The 24,183-nt window shown below is 39.2% G+C and overlaps 1 pseudogene; it reads left to right on the top strand.

Moving 5' to 3' along the window:
* Nucleotides 1-20,215: 20,215 nt before the first annotated feature.
* On the top strand, nucleotides 20,216-21,068 carry LOC131502234 (L-lactate dehydrogenase A chain-like; annotated as a pseudogene).
* The last annotated feature ends 3,115 nt before the right edge of the window (nucleotides 21,069-24,183 follow it).

The following is a 24,183-nucleotide window of genomic DNA, read 5'->3' on the forward strand; positions in this document are numbered from 1 at the left end:
CCATGTATAATATCATGTCATCTGCAAAAAGCGAAACTTGACTTCATCTTTGCCAATTTTGATGCCTTTGATTTCCTTTTGTTGTCTGATTGCTGATGCTAGAACTTCCAGCACTATATTAAACAGCAGCGGTGAGAGTGGGCATCCCTGTCGTGTTCCTGATCTCAGGGAAAAAGCTCTCAGTTTTTCCCCATTGAGGATGATGTTAGCTGTGGGCTTTTCATAAATGGCTTTTATGATCTTTAAGTATGTTCCTTCTATCCCGACTTTCTCCAGGGTTTTTATTAAGAAAGGGTGCTGGATTTTGTCAAAGGCCTTTTCTGCATCGATTGACAGGATCATATGGTTCTTCTCTCTTTTTTTGTTAATGTGATGTATCACGTTGATCGATTTGCGAATGTTGAACCAGCCCTGCATCCCAGGAATGAATCCCACTTGATCATGGTGAATAATTCTTTTTATATGCTGTTGAATTCGATTTGCTAGTATCTTATTGAGAATTTTTGCATCCATATTCATCAGGGATATTGGCCTGTAGTTCTCTTTTTTTACTGGGTCTCTGTCTGGTTTAGGAATCAAAGTAATACTGGCTTCATAGAATGAGTCTGGAAGTTTTCCTTCCCTTTCTATTTCTTGGAATAGCTTGAGAAGGATAGGTATTATCTCTGTTTTAAACGTCTGGTAGAACTCCCCTGGGAAGCCATCTGGTCCTGGACTCTTATTTGTTGGGAGATTTTTGATAACCGATTCAATTTCTTCGCTGGTTATGGGTCTGTTCAAGCTTTCTATTTCCTCCTGATTGAGTTTTGGAAGAGTGTGGGTGTTTAGGAATTTGTCCATTTCTTCCAGGTTGTCCAATTTGTTGGCATATAATTTTTCATAGTATTCCCTGATAATTGTTTGTATCTCTGAGGGATTGGTTGTAATCATTCCATTTTCATTCATGATTTTATCTATTTGGGTCATCTCCCTTTTCTTTTTGAGAAGCCTGGCTAGAGGTTTGTCAATTTTGTTTATTTTTTCAAAAAACCAACTCTTGGTTTCGTTGATCTGCTCTACAGTTTTTTTAGATTCTATATTGTTTATTTCTGCTCTGATCTTTATGATTTCTCTTCTTCTGCTGGGTTTAGGCTGCCTTTGCTGTTCTGCTTCTGTTTCCTTTAGGTGTGCTGTTAGATTTTGTATTTGGGATTTTTCTTGTTTCTTGAGATAGGCCTGGATTGCAATGTATTTTCCTCTCAGGACTGCCTTCGCTGCGTCCCAAAGCGTTTGGATTGTTGTATTTTCATTTTCGTTTGTTTCCATATATTTTTTAATTTCTTCTCTAATTGCCTGGTTGACCCACTCATTCGTTAGTAGGGTGTTCTTTAACCTCCATGCTTTTGGAGGTTTTCCAGACTTTTTCCTGTGGTTGATTTCAAGCTTCATAGCATTGTGGTCTGAAAGTATGCATGGTATAACTTCAATTCTTGTAAACTTATGAAGGGCTGTTTTGTGACCCAGTATATGATCTATCTTGGAGAATGTTCCATGTGCACTCGAGAAGAAAGTATATTCTGTTGCTTTGGGATGCAGAGTTCTAAATATATCTGTCAAGTCCATCTGATCCAATGTATCATTCAGGGCCCTTGTTTCTTTATTGACTGTGTGTCTAGATGATCTATCCATTTCTGTAAGTGGGGTGTTAAAGTCCCCTGCAATGACCACATTCTTATCAATAAGGTTCCTTATGTTTATGAGTAACTGTTTTATATATCTGGGGGCTCCGGTATTTGGCGCATAGACATTTATAATTGTTAGCTCTTCCTGATGGATAGACCCTGTAATTATTATATAATGCCCTTCTTCATCTCTTGTTACAGCCTTTAATTGAAAGTCTAGTTTGTCTGATATAAGTATGGCTACTCCAGCTTTCTTTTGGCTTCCAGTAGCATGATAAATAGTTCTCCATCCCCTCACTCTCAATCTAAAGGTGTCCTCAGATCTCAAATGAGTCTCTTGTAGACAGCAAATAGATGGGTCTTGTTTTTTTATCCATTCTGATACCCTATGTCTTTTGGTTGGCGCATTTAATCCATTTACATTCAGTGTTATTATAGAAAGATACGGGTTTAGAGTCATTGTGATGTCTGTATGTTTTATGCTTGTAGTGATGTCTCTGGTACTTTGTCTCACAGGATCCCCCTTAGGATCTCTTGTAGGGCTGGTTTCGTGGTGACAAATTCCTTCAGTTTTTGTTTGTTTGGGAAGACCTTTATCTCTCCTTCTATTCTAAATGACAGACTTGCTGGATAAAGGATTCTCGGCTGCATATTTTTTCTGTTTAGCACACTGAAGATATCGTGCCAAGCCTTTCTGGCCTGCCAAGTTTCAAAGGAGAGATCAGTCACGAGTCTTATAGGTGTCCCTTTATATGTGAGGGCACGTTTATCCCTTGCTGCTTTCAGAATTTTCTCTTCATCCTTGTATTTTGCCAGTTTCACTATGATATGTCGTGCAGAAGATCGATTCAAGTTACGTCTGAAGGGAGTTCTCTGTGCCTCTTGGATTTCAATGCCTTTTTCCTTCCCCAGTTCAGGGAAGTTCTCAGCTATAATTTCTTCAAGTTCCCCTTCAGCACCTTTCCCTCTCTCTTCCTCCTCTGGGATACCAATTATGCGTATATTATTTCTTTTTAGTGTATCACTTAGTTCTCTAATTTTCCCCTCATACTCCTGGATTTTTTTATCTCTCTTTCTTTCAGCTTCCTCTTTCTCCATAACTTTATCTTCTAGTTCACCTATTCTCTCCTCTGCCTCTTCAATCCGAGCCGTGGTGGTTTCCATTTTGTTTTGCATTTCGTTTAAAGCGTTTTTCAGCTCCTCGTGACTGTTCCTTAGTCCCTTGATCTCTGTAGCAAGAGATTCTCTGCTGTCCTGTATACTGTTTTCAAGCCCAGCGATTAATTTTATGACTATTATTCTAAATTCACTTTCTGTTATATTATTTAAATCCTTTTTGATCAGTTCATTAGCTGTTGTTATTTCCTGGAGATTCTTCTGAGGGGAATTCTTCCGTTTGGTCATTTTGGACAGTCCCTGGAGTGGTGAGGACCCGCAGGGCACTTCCCCCGTGCTGTGGTGTATAACTGGAGTTGGTGGGCGGGGCCGCAGTCCGACCTGATGTCTGCCCCCAGCCCCCCGCTGGGGCCACAGTCAGACTGGTGTGTGCCTTCTTTTCCCCTCTCCTAGGGGCGGGATTCACTGTGGGGTGGTGTGGCCCGTCTGGTCTACTTGCACACTGCCAGGCTTGTGGTGCTGGGGAGCTGGCGTATTAGCTGGGGTGGGTAGGCAAGGTGCACGGGGGCGGGAGGGGCCGGCTTAGCTCGCTTCTCCTTAGGTGATCCGCTTCAGGAGGGGCCCTGTGGCAGCGGGAGGGAGTCAGATCCGCTGCCGGGGGTTTGGCTCCGCAGAAGCACAGAGTTGGGTGTTTGCGCGGAGCGAGCGAGTTCCCTGGCAGGAACTGGTTCTCTTTGGGATTTTGGCTGGGGGATGGGCGGGGGAGATGGCGCTGGCGAGCGCCTTTGTTCTCCGACAAGCTGAGCTCTGCTGGCCGGGGGCTCAGCAGCTCTCCCTCCCTTTGTCCTGCAGCCTTTCCCTTTTCTGAGCAGAGCTGTTAACTTCTGACCTCCCAGACGCTAAGTCGCGCTTGCTGTGGGAACACAGTCCGTCCGGCCCCTCCGCTTTTGCCAGCCTGACTCAGGGGCTCTGCTTGGCCGGCGAGCCGCCCCTCCGCCCCGGCTCCCTCCCGCCAGTCCGTGGAGCGCGCACCGCCTCGCCGCCCTTCCTACCCTCTTCCGTGGGCCTCTCGTCTGCGCTTGGCTCCGGAGACTCCGTTCTGCTAATCCTCTGGCGGTTTTCTGGGTTCTTTAGGCAGGTGAAGGTGGAATCTAAGTGATCAGCAGGACGCGCGGTGAGCCCAGCGTCCTCCTACGCCGCCATCTTCCGGAACTGTCTGGTAAAACCTTTATATCTCCTTCTATTCTGAATGACAGTCTTGCTGTATAAAGGATTCTCAGCTGCATATTTTTTCTATTCATCACATTGAAGATTTCCTGCCATTCCTTTCTGGCCTGCCAAGTTTCAGTAGATAGATCCATCACTAGTGTTATTGGTCTCCCTTTATATGTTAGAGCATATTTATCTCTAGCTGCTTTCAGAATTTTCTCTTTATCCTTGCCTTTTGCCAGTCTCACTATGATACGTCATGCAGAAGACTGATTTAAGTTACGTCCGAAGGGAGTTCTCTGTGCCTCTTTCATTCCAATGCCTTTTTCCTTTCCCAGATCAGGGAATTTCTCAGCTATGATTTCTTCAAGTACACCTTCAGCCCCTCTCTCTCTTTCTTTTCCTCTTCTGGAATCCCAATTATGCATATATTACTATGTTTCATAGCATCACTTAGTTCTTTAATTCTCCCCTCACACTCCTGGATTTTTTTATCTGTCTTTTTCTCAGCTTCGTCTTTTTCCATAATTTTATCTTCTAATTCACCTGTTCTCTCCTATGTGTCTTCAATCCGTGCAATGGCCGTGTCCGTTTTATTTTGCGCCTCATTTATAGCATTTTTGACCTCCTCCTGACTGTTTCTTAGTCTCTTGATCTTTGTAGCAATAGATTCTCTGCTGTCCTCTATGCTGTTTTCAAGCCCAGTGATTAATTTTATGACTATTATTGTAAATTCTTGTTCCATTACATTGCTTAAATCGATTTTGATCAGTTCGTTAGCTGTTGCTACTTCCTGGAGTTTCTTTTGAGAAGAATTCTTCTGTTTCGTCTTTTTGGGTAGTCCCTGCAGTGGCTCCTAACTGCAGGGCACTTCCGCTGTGCTGTCTGGAGTAACTTGTGTTGGTGGGCAGGGCCACAGTCAGACCAGATGCCTTCCCCAGCCCACCGCTGGGGCCACAGTCAGAGTGGTGTGTACCTTATCTTCCCCTCTCCCAGGGGCAGGGCTCACTGTGGAGTGGTGTGGCCCCTGTCTGAGATACTTGCACACTACCAGGCTTGTGGTGCTGCTTCATTGGGATCTGGCATATAAGGCGGGGTGGATCCATAAGGTGCACTGGGGAGGAAGGGGCAGGCTTAGCTTGCTTTGTCATTGGTGGTCCCCTGTGGGAGGGGCCCTGCAGCACTGGGAAGGAGGCCGACCTGTGGAGGGAGGGATCCAAAGAAGCACAGCATTGGGTGTTTGTGGGGTGTAAGCAAGTTCGGTGACAGGAATTGTTTCTCTTTCAGATTTTTTCTGGGGGATGGGAGAGGGATATGGCGCTTGCCAGCACCTTTGTTCCCCACTGAGCTGAGCTCTGTTCTGGGGCTCAGCAACTCTCCCTCCTGGTGCCCTCTCACCCTCCCCGCTCTCTGAGAGCAGAGCTGTTGACTTTTAATTTTCTAGATGTTAAGTCCCCCTGGCTGTCAGAACTCATGCAGTCCAGCCCCTCTGCTTTTGAAAGCCAGACTCCGGGGCTCTGCTTCACCTGGAAGGCTACCCTTCCACCACCCTGGCTCCCTCCTGAAAGTCCATGTAGCGTGCACCGCCTCTCTGCCCTTCCTACTTTCTTCTGTGGGTCTCTTGTCTACGCTTGGCTCTGGAGAGTCCGTTCTGCTAGTGTTCTGGTGGTTTTCTGGGTTATTTAGACAGATGTGGGTGGAATCTAAGTTATCAGCAGGACAAGGTGAGCCCAGCATCCTCTTATGCTGCCATCTTTCTTAAAGTTCAAACTCCATCAACTGTTCTCTTTTAGGTCTTCTAAGTACCACATCCTTCTCTCTCTCTCTCTTCCATAATCCCCGGGCTCCATGTCCACTCATTGCCTTTTCTCTAGACTCTAGTCAGTTCACCAATACATATAGTGCAAGCTTACCCACCATAAGAAAATCACCAAGGCACTCTTTTCCTGTGCTGGAGGAATCTGAGCACTGCCTGAGGTCAGGTAGGGTGCCTCGTCTTCTATATTTTGGAATAGTTTGAAAAGAATAGGTATTAACTGTTCTTTAAATGTTTGGTAGATTTCACCTGTGAAGCCATCTGGTCTTTTACTTCTGTTCTGTGGGAGTTTTCTGATTACTGCTTCAATTTTGTTGCTGGTAATTGGTCTGTTAAAATTTTCTATTTCTTCCTGATTCGATTTTGGGAGGTTATATGTTTCCAGGAATTTATTCACTTCTTTGAGTTTGTCCAATTTTTTGGCATGTAATTTTTTTTTATAACATTCTCTTACAACCCTCTGTTTTTCTGTGGTGTTGGTTGTTTTTTCTCTTTAAATTCTGATTTTGTTTACTTGAGTCCTCTCTGTTTTTTTTTTTTTGATAAGCCTGGCTAAGGATTTATCAATTTGTTGATCATTTCAAAGAAACAGCTCTTGGTTTCAATGACGTGGTGTATTTTTTTTAATTTTCTATTTTATTTATTTCTTTTCTAATCTTTATTACTTACTTCCTTCTTCTGGTTTTATGTTTTGTTTGTTCATCTTTTTCTAGCTCATTTAGGTGTAAGGTTAGGTTGTTTATTTGTTGTTTTTCTTGCAGAGTTAAGTCTCTGTTGTTATAAACCTCCTTCTTAGAACAGCTTTTACTGCATCTGAAAGATCTTGGATTACTGTGTTTTCATTTTCATTTGTCTCCATGTATTTTTTTTTGTTTCCTTTTTGATGTCTTTGTTTACCCATTCATTGTTTAGTAACGTTATTTAACCTCCATGCATTTGTGCTCTTTTCAGATTTTTTCTTGTGGTTGATTTCTAGTTTCAAAGCATTCTGGTCAGAAAAGCTTCATAGTATGACTTCAATATTTTTGAATTTGCTGAGACTTGGTTTGTGACCTAATATGTAATCTCTTCTGGAGAATGTTCCATGTGCACTTTAAAAAAAATGTGCTGTTTAGGGTGGAATGTTCTGAATATATCTGTCACATCCATCTGGCTAATGTGTGTAGGATTTTGATAGGTGAAGAAGGGGGCAGTTCTAGCTCAAAGTAATATCACAGAAGAGTTTAAAATAGGTGTAGATAGGGAGCTGGGAAGTTGCCTTGTGCTTTCTGAAGGGCAGATGGTATGAACATGGGCAAGGAGCCCCAGGTTTTCATCACTCCATGAATGTCAGGCATATGAGTTGGCTTGTGCTGATGGTGGAAAGGAAAGGAATGATTTTTAGCAGAAATAAGGCAAAAACAGGGCTTCACTCTACAAAGATTCTCAGAGACAGACAGCTTCATGGAAAATGGGTTAGTGGAAATATGACATTAGGGAGCCATAATAGATCTTTGCTGTAGTCCAGGAGACAAACAGGTAGTAAAAGCCTGATGTGGTTGAGTGGGAGTGGGTAGGGTAGGGATGATTTTCTAATGTTTTTCTAATGTAGAAAAAAGTACAATATTTTATTTGAGTTAGAATGGTTGTAGAGGGAGAAAAGAGAGAAAGATAAACAGTTGGTCACAAAATGGGCGCCCAGTACTCTCAGACAGCTAGTTATCTTTTTCTAATTTCTGGTTGAATTGTGTGTGTCTTTGTGTGTGTGTCTTTGTGTGTGTGTGTGTGTGTGTGTGTGTTGCTCTGGGAGTGTGTGTATGTGCATTACCTTGTGTCTATGTGTGTTACTTTGTGTCTCCCAATGTGCTTCTGCAGCCTCCTACATCTGTGTAGGCTTTTGCATCCTCTAGGTTTCATCTAATCCATGCTGCAGTTAAATTGATTGACTAATGGAATGACTTGGCATTGCCTTGTTAATCTTTGGGTGAAGGAATAGGCATTCTTTCCCTTGAAGGTGCCTCTGAATTCCACTTGAAATCTAGGCTGTGATGAATTTGATTGGTTAAAAAAGCTATTTCAATTGTCTGTGCTCCATGGCATAGCTAGGGATTGAAATCCAATTACTGCTGGATATAGGATTTACCATAAGTCATTTGGCTTCATTTTGGAGACAGTAATTTAGGACTTTGTCACATATCTATGCAAATCTATCCAGCTGAATTGGACTAGAACTGGTAAACTTTTTTGGAAACAATACTCTGGCCCAGTGAGAGGTCTCCGCTGCCTTATGAGGTGAGTGGGGAGGGAAATGCAGCCCTAAAGGACACTAGACCCCTGATTATGGTTTGATTCTGCCTAGAAACAGGGCTGTGGAGTCCACATAGGCTTTAGATCTCTTATGAAATTCAGACCTTCTCTTTCATTCTCTTTTCATTCCAACCTTTGAAATGGCAAGTGTTCTCATCTTGTTTTTTTCTCATTTCCAGGAACTACCAGCTCTACCAAACACAGTAGGTTCTCAATAAATATTTGTTACCTTGAACTGAATTATAGCTAAGCCAAAGCCCAAAGAAAAAGAGGAATTTATCCAAGCTCCCAAAGAGGAATTAGACCTTCTACCCTGGTTTCTGAATTTCCTGTCAAGAGCTCTTGCAGTTATATAGTCCTGTCTAAAGATAGCTTAGGTTCAGACATCTGGCAGTAGATGGCTTATGCTGCACCAACAAACTTGTGACTGGGACCAGTTTTTTTTTTTCCTTTCTTTGGGTCTCAGTGTTCTCATCTGCATTATGGGAAGATTAGACTACTAGGTTTGAAAGAGTCCGTATAGTTTTGTTCCTAGGAATTTGTGACCAACATTGAGAGAATAAGCCTGTATGCCCTTGGGTAAGATAGAGGAGGAAGCAGTTATGGCCTATTTTAGAGTCTGTGTGTCACAGCCTCCTCCCTCTCTTCTGAATCCAAATCTCCACTAAAAGAAGGAAAATAAGTTTTCTGGCTTGGGAAATCTTGCTCTGACCCATAAACCACTGGGTCTCTGGGAAGTGGGAACGCATGCCCAGCCCAGAGCCTCCAATGCCTTATAGGGCTAGAAAAGCCTATGTGACCAACTGAGAAGGTGGTGAGTGGTTGGCCCAGAGAAGTTTTCTAGTTCCAGAGGATCTAACCTTGGTGAGAAAGGGGGGTGACTGCCACTCAGCCTTGGACAGGTAAGCGGGCTTAGCCAAGCCAGTGTATTCTGGAAAGGCCAGGAATGATGTCATGGGACACTTTGGGCTGCAACAACAGGAAACCACCAAGTGTTTACATTGGCTTACAGAGCACAAGCAGCCTGTTTTTTCTTCACTTCCTCAGTCTATCTGTTTCCTCTAATTCAAATACTATGAAGAAGGACTCACTGCCCAGGGCAGAGAAAGCGGAAGGGAGGCCCCCAAGAGAAACAACCCCCTCCTCAGCCCAAAGGGCTTTACTCTAGCTGGGGCCCTGCCAATAACTGACCTTAGGGTAGGGAAAGCAAGGTAGTTGGGACATACTCTGAGTGTTATACAACTCTATGGAAAGAAATTTCATAATTCTCCCTAAGATTCAATTCATGTTCTAAACCATCTTGGACTTCTCCTAAGATCAAATCAGTCACCTAGTCTTGTAAACTTAATTTAATCAAATCCATATAATCAATAGAAATTTGTATGTGAAGTGTTGTATTATTCTGTATTTGTGTGTCTGTGTCAGTGTGCCTCACAGGCAGTGGTAGGATACAAAGATAAAACAACAACAACAGTTCATACCCTCAATGAATTGACAATAGACTTAATGGCAGTGGGATGTCTTTCATCTATTCCATTCTCTTCATCTCCAAGGTTGTTGCCCCAGTCCAGGATCCCCATCATTTCCAACCTACATGTAACAGTCTCTTAATGGGTCTCCCCATTAAGTGGTTTAAGGTCTTGTGATTTAAGCAAAATGAGAGTCTACACCATGATAGTCACAGTCAAGAGGGACAGAAGTACATATTTGAGAGACCATTATCATCACCATTATCATAGATAGTTAACAGATATTAAATACTATGTGCTAGGAAACTGATTTAAGTACTCTAGCTAGATTAATTCATTTGATCCTCACAATAATCTTATGAAATATTATCACACATTTTTCAGGTGAGGGCTCTGAGGCACAGAAAGTATAAGTGACTAGTAAGTTGCAGAGCCAGGATATAAGCCAGGGAAAGCTGACTTTAGAATCCAATCTCTTAACCACTACTATATATTTTACAGAAGGTAGCATTTCTGGGACTCAATGTTGGGTTAGATATGGGGACTTGGAGCAGTCAAAGATGACTTATGAGTTTCCTGGTCAGTGAACTCTGGTTATACATTAGGACATTCATGCAAGCAGGGAAAACTGGGGCAGAGGAACAGATGTACAGGGAGCAATATGAAGATTTCAGTTTGGTTCATGGCAGGGTTGTTGTTCCTGTGGGATATCCAGAAGATGTCAGCTAGATGGTTGGCCATGTGGAATTGAAGTTCTCTTGCCACCTGATCCTTTTTTAGGCTCAGGCATCACTGGCTCTGGGAGACTCCCTTTTACCTCTGAGAATAGCAAATTATTTTTATGTTTCACTCTTACAGCACCCTCCTTTCTTCTTTCACAGAATTCACCCAAGGTTCAATTATTGGTGTAATTATTAGTTTAATGAATAGATTGTTAGCTACGTGAGGACAGGTGTTGTCTATATTAGAATTCTATCCCACATGTCTAACACCATTTCTGGAATATATTATTCACTTAGCTGCTCATTAATTCATTCATTCAAGAAATATTTATCAAGCACTTAATATTTTCCAGACACTGTTCTAGAAGCTTGTTTCAAAATTTGCATAAAGCCCTTGCCCTTGTGGAGCTTACATTCCATTGAGACACACAGTGAATGGCAGTGATTTTATTTGATATTTTTTGTGTCTGTGATCCTGAGTAGAGCTATATTAGTTTATTTATTGAATAAACCCCTATTAAGTATTTTATATGTACCAGTCACTTTTTAATCCTCCCATTTAATCCTCGAAACAATCCTGTAAAAGAGATACCATCATTAACCCCATTTATAGAATAGACCACCTGATGTCAGAGAGATTTAGCAACTCGCCTTAGATCACACTAGTAAGGAGTCAAGTGCAAGTAGTTTACTCACAATACCTGCCAGCTTACTCATTAGAGTACAACACACTGCTTTTGATATGTCCATTCTGTGCTTAAAATGATACATGGGAACCCCTGTAGGGCACCTGATCCAGAAGGAGACCTTGAGAAAATACAGTCATGCAGAAAACTCCCAGCCTAGACCAGGTCTCATAGGCATCTTCTTGCACTCTCCATTTCTCATAGTGATAGGATAGGCCTATCCTATGGTTAACTCCAGGAATTGGTAGAGCAGCAGTAGCTATAGAACAAATACTTAAAGCCTGGACTCCTGAGGAAGACCCCACCCCCATGCCATTATAGGAACCCTAACCCCCAACCCCTCCTTGGGCCAAGCATCTGGAAGGCAAGAGGCAGTGGATATAGTTCCATGGTTCACCCTCTCCAACCATAAGGTAGATATATGGAAAAGGTTTGAAAACCAAAAGTGAGGCAAGGTTCAAGGACAGGTGGAAGGGGAAATAGACCCACCAGACTGTCCTTTCCTGAGGTTCAGGGCAGAGCTCTGTCTGCATAGCCACCTTCTGCTAAGTGACTCCAAATGCCACAGTGTGAGGAGAGCCAGGCAAAGAAAGGGTGGGGGAGGAGTTGGCGGTTCCTAGATGTGGACTGGGCTGGGCCTGTATATTACTATGAAACTATGTATGGGGTCTATATGTGAGTGAAATGAGGATAGCATGGCATGAAGCCTGGGCAGGTCTAGGAGGGAAGGAGATACTGAAAGGAATGTCGCAGAGTGAGTAAAGAGTCTCTGTGCCTGGTTTTGTTGCCAAAACATAGTGTGACTGCATATTTCTGAAATAAGTATTTATACTTGCGTGGGAGACATGGATTATCATATGCATGGCCTGTGCAGGCATATGTGTATGTGTGTAAAGTGTTGGGGAAGAATAGTTGTGACAGTGTCTTTGTAATGTCTGTATGTCTGGTTGTGCATGCCAGTTTCTGTGTGGTATTCAAGAACATTAGATATAGGAAGTATGTCTAAGGAAGATGTTGTATGTGAGGTGTGCAAGTGAAACATGGGCGAAGTGTGTGGTGTATGCTATGGATTGTGGGGAATACATTGAAGTGAGGTGTTGGCAGAGGGCATGGTGCTCTGGCTGTGTGGTGAATACATGAGCTGTGGAATGGTGAGGTGCATTGGACCCCCCACTAACATTAGCCACATCTCTCTGAACCTCAGCTTTTCTGCTGAAAAAATGTGGATAAGCTCTACCTCTACACAAGATTGTATGAAAATTCAGTGAGTTAATCCATGGGAAGTGTCCTACACACAATAGGTGTTCAAGGTATTATTTCTACCATTATTATGACTGTGAAGTAAAGTGGGTGACATCTGGGTCAGAGCAGCAGCTCATTAAAATGTTTGCCAAATTGAAGAATGAATGACTTGTTTGGTTTGTTTTTACCTGTTTGATACTCAGTTGATAACTAAACTGGGTCTTGAATTGGCCCATTACTTTGTCTATGTTGAAAATCCTGGAGTGGGAGCCCTGAAATTTCATATTCCACAGGAAGTAAGGTGGGATGGGAGGGGATGGTGTAAAAGCCAACCAGCCAAGCCTGGACAAAAAGCAGGGGAAAGATAGTACCAGGAGCTCTCTAGGCACTCAAGGAACTGAGTCAAAGAGAGGTGAGGGCAGTGAGGTGCCAGAACCCAAGGAAATTTTGTGAAGGATAAGAAACATCTCAATTCTCCATGCCTGGACTGAGCTCTATTCCAAGGCAGCTCTACAACCTAAGTCTCCAGGGCCTGGCACAGGAAGGGACTCATCAAATGGTCATGAATAATAGAAGTCACAGAGTTCCAGGGCCACAAAGTCTTGAGTATAAATTAGGTTTCCTGATTATTACTCATTTCTTTGTATATTGTCTGTCTACTCTGACTAGAGTGTTCTTTACAACCATTTCCCCAGTACCTAAAATAGTACCTGGCACAAAGTAGGTACTTCATAAATGTTTATACTAGAACACAGCAGTAAGAGTAGTATGTATAGCTGTTATTATCACGTTTTCTCTTTTTTATAGATTTTATTGTGATAAAATGTATATAACATAAAATTTGCCAATTTAACCATTTTTAAGTGTAAAACTCAGTGGCATTAATTACATTCAGTGTTGTGCAATCATCATCACCTATTTCTTAAACAATTTTGTCATCCCAAACAGAAAATATGCAGCCAGTAAGCAATAACTCTGCATTCTTCCACTCCCCCAACCACTGGTAACCCCTAATCTACTTTCTGTGTCAATGAATTTGCCTATTCTGGATATTTCATCTAAGTGGAAGCATACCATATTTGACCTTTAGTTTCTGGCTTATTTCACCGAGTTCATCCATGTTATGCCACATATGAGAATGTCATTCCTTTATTTTTTTATGTATTTAAATTCATGTTAGTTAACATACAGTGTAGTCTTGGCAAGTAATTCATCTCTTACATATGACACCCAGTGATCATCCCAAAAAGTGTTCTCCTTAGTGCCCATCATCTATTTAACCCATTCCTCAACGACCTCCTTCCAGTAACCCTCAGTCTATTCTTTGTATTTAAGAATCTCTTATGATTTGCCTCCGTCTCTGTTTTTATCTTATTTTTCCTTCCCTTAACATATGTTCATTGTTGAATTTCTCAAATTCCACATATGAGTGAAATAATGATATCTGTCATTCTCTGACTTATTTCGCTTAGCATAATACCCTCTAGTTCCATCCACATTGTTGCAAATGGCAAGATTTCATTCTTTTTCATCAATGAATAGTATTCCATTACATATATATACCACATCTACTTTATCCACTAATCAGTCAATGGATATTTGGGCTCTGTCCATAATTTGGCAATTGTGGATAGCACCACTATAAACATTAGTATGCACGTGCCCTTTTGAATCGGCATTTTTGTATCCTTTGGATAAATACCTAGTAGTGCAATTGCTGGGTTGTAGGGTAGTTCAACTGTTCATTTTTAATGAATCTCCATAGTGTTTTCCAGAGTGACTACACTAGTTTGTATTCCCACCAACAGTGAGAAATGGTTCCCCTTTCTCTGCACCATTGCCAACATTTGTTGTTTCCTGAGTTGTTTATTTTAGTCATTCTGACAGATGTGAGGTGGTATCTCATTGTGGTTTTGATTTGTATTTCTCTGATGATGAGTAATGTTGAGCATCTTTTCATGTGTCTGTTAGCCATCTAGACGTCTTCTTTGGAAAAGTGTCTATTCATGTCTTCTTCCCATTTCTTCACTGAATTCTTTGTTTTTTTGGGTGTTGAGTTTGATAAGTTCTTTATAGATTGTGGATACTAACCCTTCATCTGATGTCATTTGCAAATATCTTCTCCCATTCTGTCAGTTGCTCTTTAGTCTTATTGATGGTTTCCTTTGCTGTGCAGAAGCTTTTTTATCTTGTTGAGGTCCCAATAGTTCATTTTTGCTTATATTTACCTTGCCTCTGAAGACACGTCAAGAAAGAAGTTACTGTGAGCACAACAGGGATGTCCACTCTCACCACTGGTGTTCAATGGAGTACTGGATGCCCTAGCCTCAGCAATCAGAAAGCAAAAAGAAATAAAAAGCATCCATGTCAGCGAGGAAGCATCCATATCAAGCATCCATTTACTCTTTGCAGATGACATGATACTCTACATGGAAAACCTGAAAGACTCCACCAAAATACTACTAGAGCTGATACAATAATTCAACAATATCACAGGATATAAAATCAAAGTACAGAAACCAGTCGCATTTCTATACACCAATAATAAAGCAGCAGAAAGAGATATCAATAATCGATCCCATTTACAATTGCACCAAAACCCCTAAGACACCTGGGAATAAACCTAACCAAAGAGGTGAAAAATCTATACATGAAAACTATAGATAGCTTATGAAAGAAATTGAAGAATGCACAAAAAATTGAAAAATATTCCATTGCTCATGAAGTGGAAGAACAAATATTGTTAAAATGTCAATACTACCCAAAGCAATCTACAATTCAATGCAATCCTTATCAAAATAGCACCAGTATTCTTCACAGAGCTAGAAAAAACAATCCTAAAATTTGTATGGAACCACAAAAGACTTGAAATAGCCAAAGTAACATTAAAAAAGAAAACCAAAGCGGGAGGCATCACAATTCCATGTTTCAAGGTGTATTACAAAGCTGTAATCATCAAGATGGATGGTACTGGCACAAAAACAGACACATGGATCAGTGGAATAGAATAGAACACCCAGAAATGGATTCACAAATATGTGACCAACTCACCTTTGGCAAAGCAGGGAAGAGTATCTAATGGACAAAAAGTCTCTTTAGCAAATGGTGCTGGGAGAAGTGGAGAGCGACATGCAGAAGAATGAAATTGGACCTCTTTCTTGCATCATACACATAAATAATTCAAAATGTATCAAAGACCTAAATGTGAGACACGAAAATATCAAAATCCTACAGGAGAAAACAGGCAGCAACCTCTCTGAGAATGTCATTTCTTTTGGTGGCTGAATAATATTCCATTGTATGTATGTATCCATTTTATTTATCCATTCATTTGTTTACAGACACTTGGGTTGCTTCCCCATTGTGGCCACTGTGCATAATGCTGCAATGAAATTGGGATATAAGTATCAGTTTGAGTCTGTATTTTCAATTATTTTGGGTATATATATATATATATGTGTGTGTGTGTGTGGAATTGCTTAGGTCATATATAATTCCATGTTTGGCTTTTTGAGGAACTGTCAAATTGTTTTCCATAGTGACTGCACCATTCATTTAACATTTCCATCGGAAGTATATGAGGGTTTGAATTTCTCTATAACTTTGCCAACACTTTTCATTTTTAAGCTTTTGATATTTATTTGTTTATTTATTTATTATTTATTTATTTATTTAGAATTGTGATAAAATATATATAACATAAAATTTACCATCTTGGGGTGCCTGGGTGGCTCAGTCGGTTAAGCATCTGACTTCACCTCAGGTCATGATCTCACAGTTCATGAGTTCAAGCCACACATCAGGCTCTGTGCTGATAGCTCAGAGCCTGGAACCTGCTTCAGATTCTGTGTCTCCTTCTCTCTGCCCCTCTCCTGCTTGTTCTCTCTCTCAAAAATAAATAAACATTTAAAAAAATATTATATATATATATGTGTGTGTATATATATATATACATATATATATATATATATATATATATATATATATATATAATTTATTGTCAAATTGGTTTCCATACAACACCCATTGCTCATCCCAAGTGTCCTCCTCAGTGCCCATCACACACTTTCCCCTATCCCCCACCCCCCATCAACCCTCAGTTTGTTCTCATGGTTTGCCTCCTTCCCTCTCTGTAACTTTTTTCCCCCTTCCCCTCCCCCCTGGTCCTCTATTAAGTTTCTCAAGATACACATAAGGGTGAAAACATATGGTATCTTTCTCTGCCTGACTTATTTCACTAAAATTTCATCATATTAATTATTTTAAAGTGCACAGTTCAGTAGTGTTAGCACATTCACATTGTAGTGCAAACAATATCCAGAACTCTTCATCTTATAAAACTGAAGCTCTATATCAATTACACAATTTCCTATTTGCCTTTTTCTTGGCAACTACCATTCTACCTTCTGTCTCAATTTTACTCTGGATGCCTCATATACATGGAGTCATACAGGATTTGCCTTTTTGTTACTGGTTTATTTCACTTAGCATAATGTCCTCAAGATTCATCCATGTTGTAGCCTGTGTCAGCATTTCCATTATTTAAAAGGTTAAATAATATTTCATCATGTGCACATACCACATTTTGCTTATCCATTCATCTGATGATGGGCACTTGGGTTGCTTCCACATTTTGGCTATTGTTAACGATGCTGCTGTGAACATGGGTGTCAAGATTCTACTTCCTTTTTTTAAAACTATTTTTTTAATTCAAGTTAGATAACATATAGTGTAGTCTTGATTTCAGGAGTAGAACCCAGTTATTCATCTCTTACATATGACACCCAGTGCTAATCCCAAAAAGTCCCCTCCTTAATGTTCATCACCCATTTAACCCATAACCTCCCCAGCAACCTTCAGATTTTTCTATTTAAGAGTTTTATGGTTTGCCTACCTCTCTGCTTTTGTCTTATTTTTCCTTCTCTTCTCCTATCAAATTCTAAATATAAGTGAAATCATATGATATCTGTCTTTCTCTGACTGATATACCCAGAGGTGGAATTGCTGGATCATATAGTAATTTTATTTTCAATTTTTTGAGGAACTGTCATTACTGTTTTCCATACCAACTATACCATTTTAAATTCCCATCAACAGGGCACAAGTGTTTTAATGTCCCCACATCCTCACCACACTCCATTCTTTTCGTATTATAGTTATCTTAATGGTTAAGTGATATCTTATTGTGGTTTTGGTGCACATTTCCCTAATGAATATGATGTTCAGCATATTTTCATGTGTTTATTTGACATTTTACATTTTCCTGGAGAAATGGCTATTCAAATCTTTTGCCTATTTGTCCCAGTGCCTCAACATTTATTTATTTATTTAGGTATTTATGTATTTATGTATTAATTTTAATTCCAGTGAATGAAAATACAGTGTTATACTAGTTTCAGATGTACAATATAGTAATTCAACACTTCCATACATCACGCTTTGCTCATCACAAGTGCACTCCTTAATCTCCATCACCTATTTATCCCATCCCCCCAACCACATCCCCTTTGGTAACCATCAGTTTGATCTCTATACTTAAGAGTCTTTTTTCTTAATTTCAATCTCTCCTTCTTATTTTTTTCCCTTTTCTTTTTTGTTTCTTAAATTCCACATAATGAGTGAAATCATGTCTTTCTCTGACTGACTTATTTTGCTTAGCATTATACTTTCTAGCTCCATACATGTCGTCACAAATTCTTTTGCCAATTTTTTTTTAAATTTTTTGTTTTTTTGTTGGTGAGTTGTAAGAGTTCTTTATATATTCTGAATATTAAACTCTTATCACATATATGATTTGTAAATGTTTTCTGTCATTATGTAGGTTTTCTTTTCAGTTTCTTGATAATGTCCTTCAATACACAAAAGATTTTAATTTTGATAAAGTCCAATTTATCTACTTTAAGTTTTGTTCCTTTGGTGTCATATCTAAGAATGCCAAATCCAAGATCATGAAGATTCACATCTATGTTTTTTTTTAATAAAGGTTTTATAGTTTTAGCTTTTTCTTAAATGTTTATTTATTTTTGAGAGAGAGAGAGCACAAGCGGGGTAGGGACAAAGAAAGAGTGGAACAGAGGATCTGAAGTGAGCTCTGAGCTGACAGCAGAGAGCATGATGTGGCGCCCAAACTCATGAACCATGAGATCATGACCTGAGCCTAAGTCAGACACTTAACTGAGTGAGCCACCCAGGTGTCCCTATGGTTTTAGCTTTTATATTTAGGCCACTGATGCATTTTGACTTGATTTTTTAAAATATAATTTATTGTCAAATTGGTTTCCATACAACACCCAGTGCTCATCCAAACAAGTGCCCTCCTCAGTGCCCATCACCCACTTTCCCCTCTCTCTACCCCCCATCAACCCTCAGTTTGTTCTCAGTATTCAAGAGTCTCTTATAGTTTGCCTCCCTTCCTCTCTGTTTGTAACTTTTTTTCCCTTCCCTCCCCCATGGCCTTCTGTTAAGTTTCTCGAGATCCACATATGAGTGAAAACATATATCAGTCTTTCTCTGACTGACATTTCACTTAGCATAATACCCTCCAGTTCCATCCACATTGCTGAAAATGGCCAGATTTCATTCTTTCTCATTGCTATTGACTTTATTTTTGTATATGGTATGAGGCCAGAGTCCAATTTCATTCTTTTTCATGTGGAAGTCCAATTGTCCCAGCATCATCCATTGAAAAAACTATTTTCTCCTCATTGAATGGTCTTGGTACCCTTGTCAAAAATCAATTGGAAATAGGTGTATGTATTTATTTCTGGACTTTCAATTCTATTCCATTGGTCTATATGTCTATACTTATGCCATCACCACACTTTTTTGATGACTGTATCTTTGCAGTAATTTTAAAATTGGGGAAAGATCCCTCCAGAATTCTGGCTTTCTACTTTTTTTCAAGAATGTTTTGGCTTACAACTCTATATGAATTTAAGGGTTGGCTTTTCCATTTTTCAAAAAAGACTGCTGGAATATGGTAGGGATTACACTGAATCTGTAGATTGCTGGGGTAGTAATATTGATACTTTAACAATAGTAAGTCTTCATACCACTAGCATAGGGTGTTTCATTTACTTAAATCTTATTAATTTTCTTCAGTATGTCTTATAGTTTCAGTGTACACTTATTTCACCTTGTTGGTTAAATTTATTCCTAGGTATTGAATTCTTTTACATGTGATTTTAAGTGTAATTGCCTTCTTAATTTCTTATTTCTTTTTGGATTGCTCATTGCTAGTGAATACAAATACAAATGATTTTGTATGCTGATATTGCATTCTGAAACTTGGCTGAATTTGTTTATTAGCTCTACTACTAGATTTTTTTAGTGAATTCTTTGGGGTTTTTCTACATATGGGATTATGTTATTTGTGAATAAAAATAATTTTACTTTTTTTTCTTTACAATTGGGTGCTTTTTATTTCTTTCTTTGTGTGTCTTATTGCTCTAGCTAGAACTTCCAGTAAAATGTTTAATAGCAATGGTAAAAGTAGGCATTTTTGTCTTGATCCAGATTTTAAGAATAAAGCTTTCAAGTCTCTTACAACTGAGTATGATATTAGCTGGGTTTTTCATAAATGTAATTGTCCATGTTGAGGACATTCACTTTGATTCCTTGCTTTCTGACTTTTTTTTTATCATTAAAGGGTGTGCATTTTGTGAAATGCCTTTTCTGCCTGATTTGAAATGATTATGTGATTTTTACCTTCATTCTATTATTGTGATATGTTACATTGATAGATTTTCTTATTCTTTGATCAACTTAATTTTTAAGATTATGCTGTTTAGGGGAGCAGCTGCCACCAAGTCTGGACCCAACCTTGTGCACTGTCAATGCCTGTGCACCCACCCAACATGCACTTCCAATTCTTTTTCGTTCTAAGTAAAATACAGCAGCTCTCAAGGATCAGTTGATTCAGAATATTCTTAAGACTATACCCCCCAGAATAAGATTACGGTTGTTAGGGTTGCTGTTGTTAGCATGGCTTGTGGCCATCTGTATTTTAATGAAGGACTTGTCAAATGAACTTGCTCTTGTTGATGTCGTGGAAGACAAATTGAAATGAGAGATGACGAATCTCCAGCATGGAAGGCTTTTCCTTAGAACACCAAAATTTGTCTCTGGCAAAGACTATAATGTGACTACAAACTCCAAGCTGGTTATTTTCACAGAGAGAAAGCCTTCTTAATTTGGTCCAGCATAACGTGAACATTTTAAATTAATCATTCTTAATATCGTAAAATACAGCCTAAACTGCAAGTTGTTTGTTATTTCCAATCCAGTGGGTATCTTGACCTATGTGGCTTGGAAGATAAGTGGCTTTCCCAAAAACCGTGTTATTGGAAGTGGTTGTAATCTGGGTTCATCCTGGTTCCATTACTTAATTTGGGAAAGGCTGGGAGTTCACCCATTAAGCTGGCATAGGTGGGTCCCTGGGGAGCATGGAGATTCTAGTGTGCCTCTATGCAGTGGAGTAAATGTTGCTGGCATCTTCCTGAAGAATCTTCACCCTGACTTAGGCACTGATGCAGATAAGGAACAATGGAAAGAGGTTCACAAATAGGTGGATGACAGTGCCTATGAGGTGATCAAACTGAAAAGGCTACACTTCCTGGGCCATTGGGCTATTTGTGGAAGATTTGGAAGAAAGTATAATGAAGAATCATAGGCAGGTGCATCCAATTTCCATCATGACTAAGGGTCTGTATGGAATAAAAGATTCTGTTTACCTTAGTGTTCTTTGCATCTTGGGACAGAATGGAATCTCAGATGTTGTGAAGGTGACTCTGACTCCTGAGGAAGAGGCCCATTTGAAGAATAGTGCAGATACACTTTGGGGGATCCAAAAAGAACTGTAGTTTTAAAGTTGTCTTATGCTGTTCCAGTTCACTGTCTAGACTATAACAGGATTTTAGCTGGAGGTTGTATATATCATCCTTATTACCTGATCTATTACTCAAGTAGTAATATTAAAATGGCCTAGGAAAAGCATCAGTTTCCTAAAGTTACAAATAAGAATGGTTCACAAAACCCTGCAGCTATATCCTGATGCTGGATGGTACTTGTGTAGTCCTAAATTGGTTAATGTAAAATAGTTCCACCACTTGAGAGGCACCACTGCCAATATTACATATGCTGAAGTTGCTCTCCAAACCAGATGTACATTTACCATATGATATATAACATCTGGTTCCTTCACCCAACATGCCTAGTCCAACTTTTTTTCTCCAATCACATCCTTGAATTCAATGTATAAATGTAATATTGCATGTATTGTGCATAAAACTGTTCTAAAGGATCTTATTTTGTGTAATATATATATATATATGTTAGAATATAGTGTACATTGCCATATAATGCAAAAAGAAATATCTATATATAAGCAAGGGTCATGCCAACCAATTAAAATACCAAATAAACTTTGAACAGTGAGGAAAAAAAAGATTATGCTGTTTCATTTCCACAAATTGTCAACATTTACATTTTTATTTTGTTATTGATTTCTAGCTTCATTTCATTGTAGTTGGAAAAAATATTTTGTATGTTTCTATCTTTTTAATATTTATTGGGACTTGTTTTGTGACCTAACATATGGCTTCTTCAGGAGAAGAGTGCTCCATGTGCACTTGAGAAGAATGTGCATTCTGCTGTTGTTGGTTGGAGTAAATTATTAATTTATTAATTAATGTTTTTAATGTTTATTTTTGTCAGAGACAGAGGGAGACAGAGAGAGAGAGAGACAGTGCAAGTAGGGAAGGGCAGAGGGAGATGGGGACACAGAATCCAAAGCAGGCTCCAGGCTCTGGGCTGTCAGTGCAGAGTCTGATGCAGGCTTCAAAGCCGCAGACTCTGGGATCATGATCTGAGCCGAAGTCTGATGCTTAACTGACTGAACCACCCAGACACCCCATTGGGAGGAGTAATTTATATTTGTTAATTTTAGTTAGTTTGCAGTGCTGTGAAATTCTTCTATTTTTTTATTTATCTTCTGTCTAAATGTTCTATTTATGATTGAAAGTGGGATATTTTCTCACTCTTATTGTACAATTGTTTATTTCTCACTTTAATTTTGCCAATGTTTGCTTCATATTTAGGTGGCTCAATTGTTTGGTGCATATATGTTTATAATTATTATGTTTCTGATAAATTGACTATCAGAATATCATTCCCTTCAGTGTCTCTTGTAAAAGGTTTTAGCTTGAAGTCTATTTTATCTGATACTCATACCCAGCTATCTTTTGGTTGCTATTTTCAAGAAAAATATTTTCCCATCTTTTCAATTTCAACTTATCTGTGTCTTTGGATATAAAGTTAATCTTTTGGGGGAACCTGGGTGGCTCAGTTGGTTAAGATTCCGACTTTGGTTGGGGTCATGATCTCACAGTTTGTGTATAGAGTCCCATGTTGGGCTCTGTGCTGACAGCTCAGAGCTTGGAGCTTGTTTTGGACTCTGTGTCTCCCTCTCTCTGCCCCTCCCCTGCTCAAGCTCTGTTTCTTTCTCTGTCTCTGTCTCTATCTCTCTCTAAAATAAACATTAAAAATTAAAAAAAAATAAAGTGAATCTTTTGTGAACAGCATATAGTTGGGTCATGTTCAGAAACAATTTCATTAATCTCGCCTTTTGATTGGGTAGTTTGATACATTTACGTTTAATATAATTATTGTATTTTTATTTGTCCCTCATTTTCTGTATTACTTGCTACTTGTATGTTCAGTGGTTTTTGAGAAGAATTGTCTTCAGTCTCTTCTTGTTTGCTTCTGTGTATATGCATTAGATGTTATTTTATGGTTGCCATGGGGATTAGATTTCACAACCTAACTTAAATTGTTACCAACTTAACTTCAATATTATTCAAAGACTCTGCTAAGATACAGCTCTGTCTCTTTATGTTACGGTTTTCACAAATCACAGCTTTATATGTTTTATGCTCAATAATATAGTTATAATTATTTTTATACGTTTGTCTTTAAATAATGTAAGAAATAAAAACTAGTTGAAAACTAAAAGCACAATAATATTGGCTTTTATGTTTGCCCATTTATGGACCTTTATCATAGAAGTTTATTTCTACACATGATTTATAGTTACTGCATATATCCTTTTATTTCAACCTAAAAGACTCCTTTAACATTTCTTGTAGACCAGGTCTAGTGTTAACATATTCCCTAAGCTATTGTTTATCTGGAAATGTCCCAATTTTCCCATTTTTGAAGAAGAGTTTTGCCATATACAAAATTCTTCACTGGCAGTTATTTTTCCAGTACTCTAAATATAATGTTCCTTTTTTTAATCTTACTTTTTTTGTTGTTGGAAACTGGACATTTGAATATTATAATGTGGTAACTCTGGAAATAAGATTATTTTACTCCCCCAAGATTTGCTGTTCTATTGATTGCTGAAGGTTATAGTATGTACGTTTAATGAGTATTCCAAACTATTTTTGGAAAAACTGAATTCCTTGTCATGTATGGTCTCTGAAGTATCCATTTCTTAAGCTCATGTTTGGCTAGTGTTTTGATGAATTTCTTTGAATGCCAGGAGCTGGAAACAAAAACAAACAATAACAAACAACAATAACAAAAGAAAAACATCCTCCATCAAGAAAAAAATACAAAATACGAAGCATGTCTCCCAGTCTTTGCAGATAGGCTCTGTGATGGGCCAATCCAACACTTATCCAGGATTGCACTGAGCCTGAGGTGAAAATTTAGAGTGGTCTGAGTTGTAAGTGAGGTAAAATAGAGAGAAGTTATGCATTTGTCCTTCACGGAGCCCTCAGAGAACTTACAGCAGACATATACAGGGTGTGGACACTTGCAGGGGATGAGCTCTTCAGCTTCTTCCTCCTGGTGATCCACTGTAGTTCTTGAAAGAAGTTTGGTTATTGACAGAAGATGGCAGTGGAGTATGAGGACCTTAGGCTTGCCTGGTCCCCCATGAACACAACTGGATAATGAAAAATTATCCTAAAT

Source organism: Neofelis nebulosa, chromosome X (genome assembly GCF_028018385.1).
Source record: "Neofelis nebulosa isolate mNeoNeb1 chromosome X, mNeoNeb1.pri, whole genome shotgun sequence".
NCBI lineage: Eukaryota > Metazoa > Chordata > Mammalia > Carnivora > Felidae > Neofelis > Neofelis nebulosa.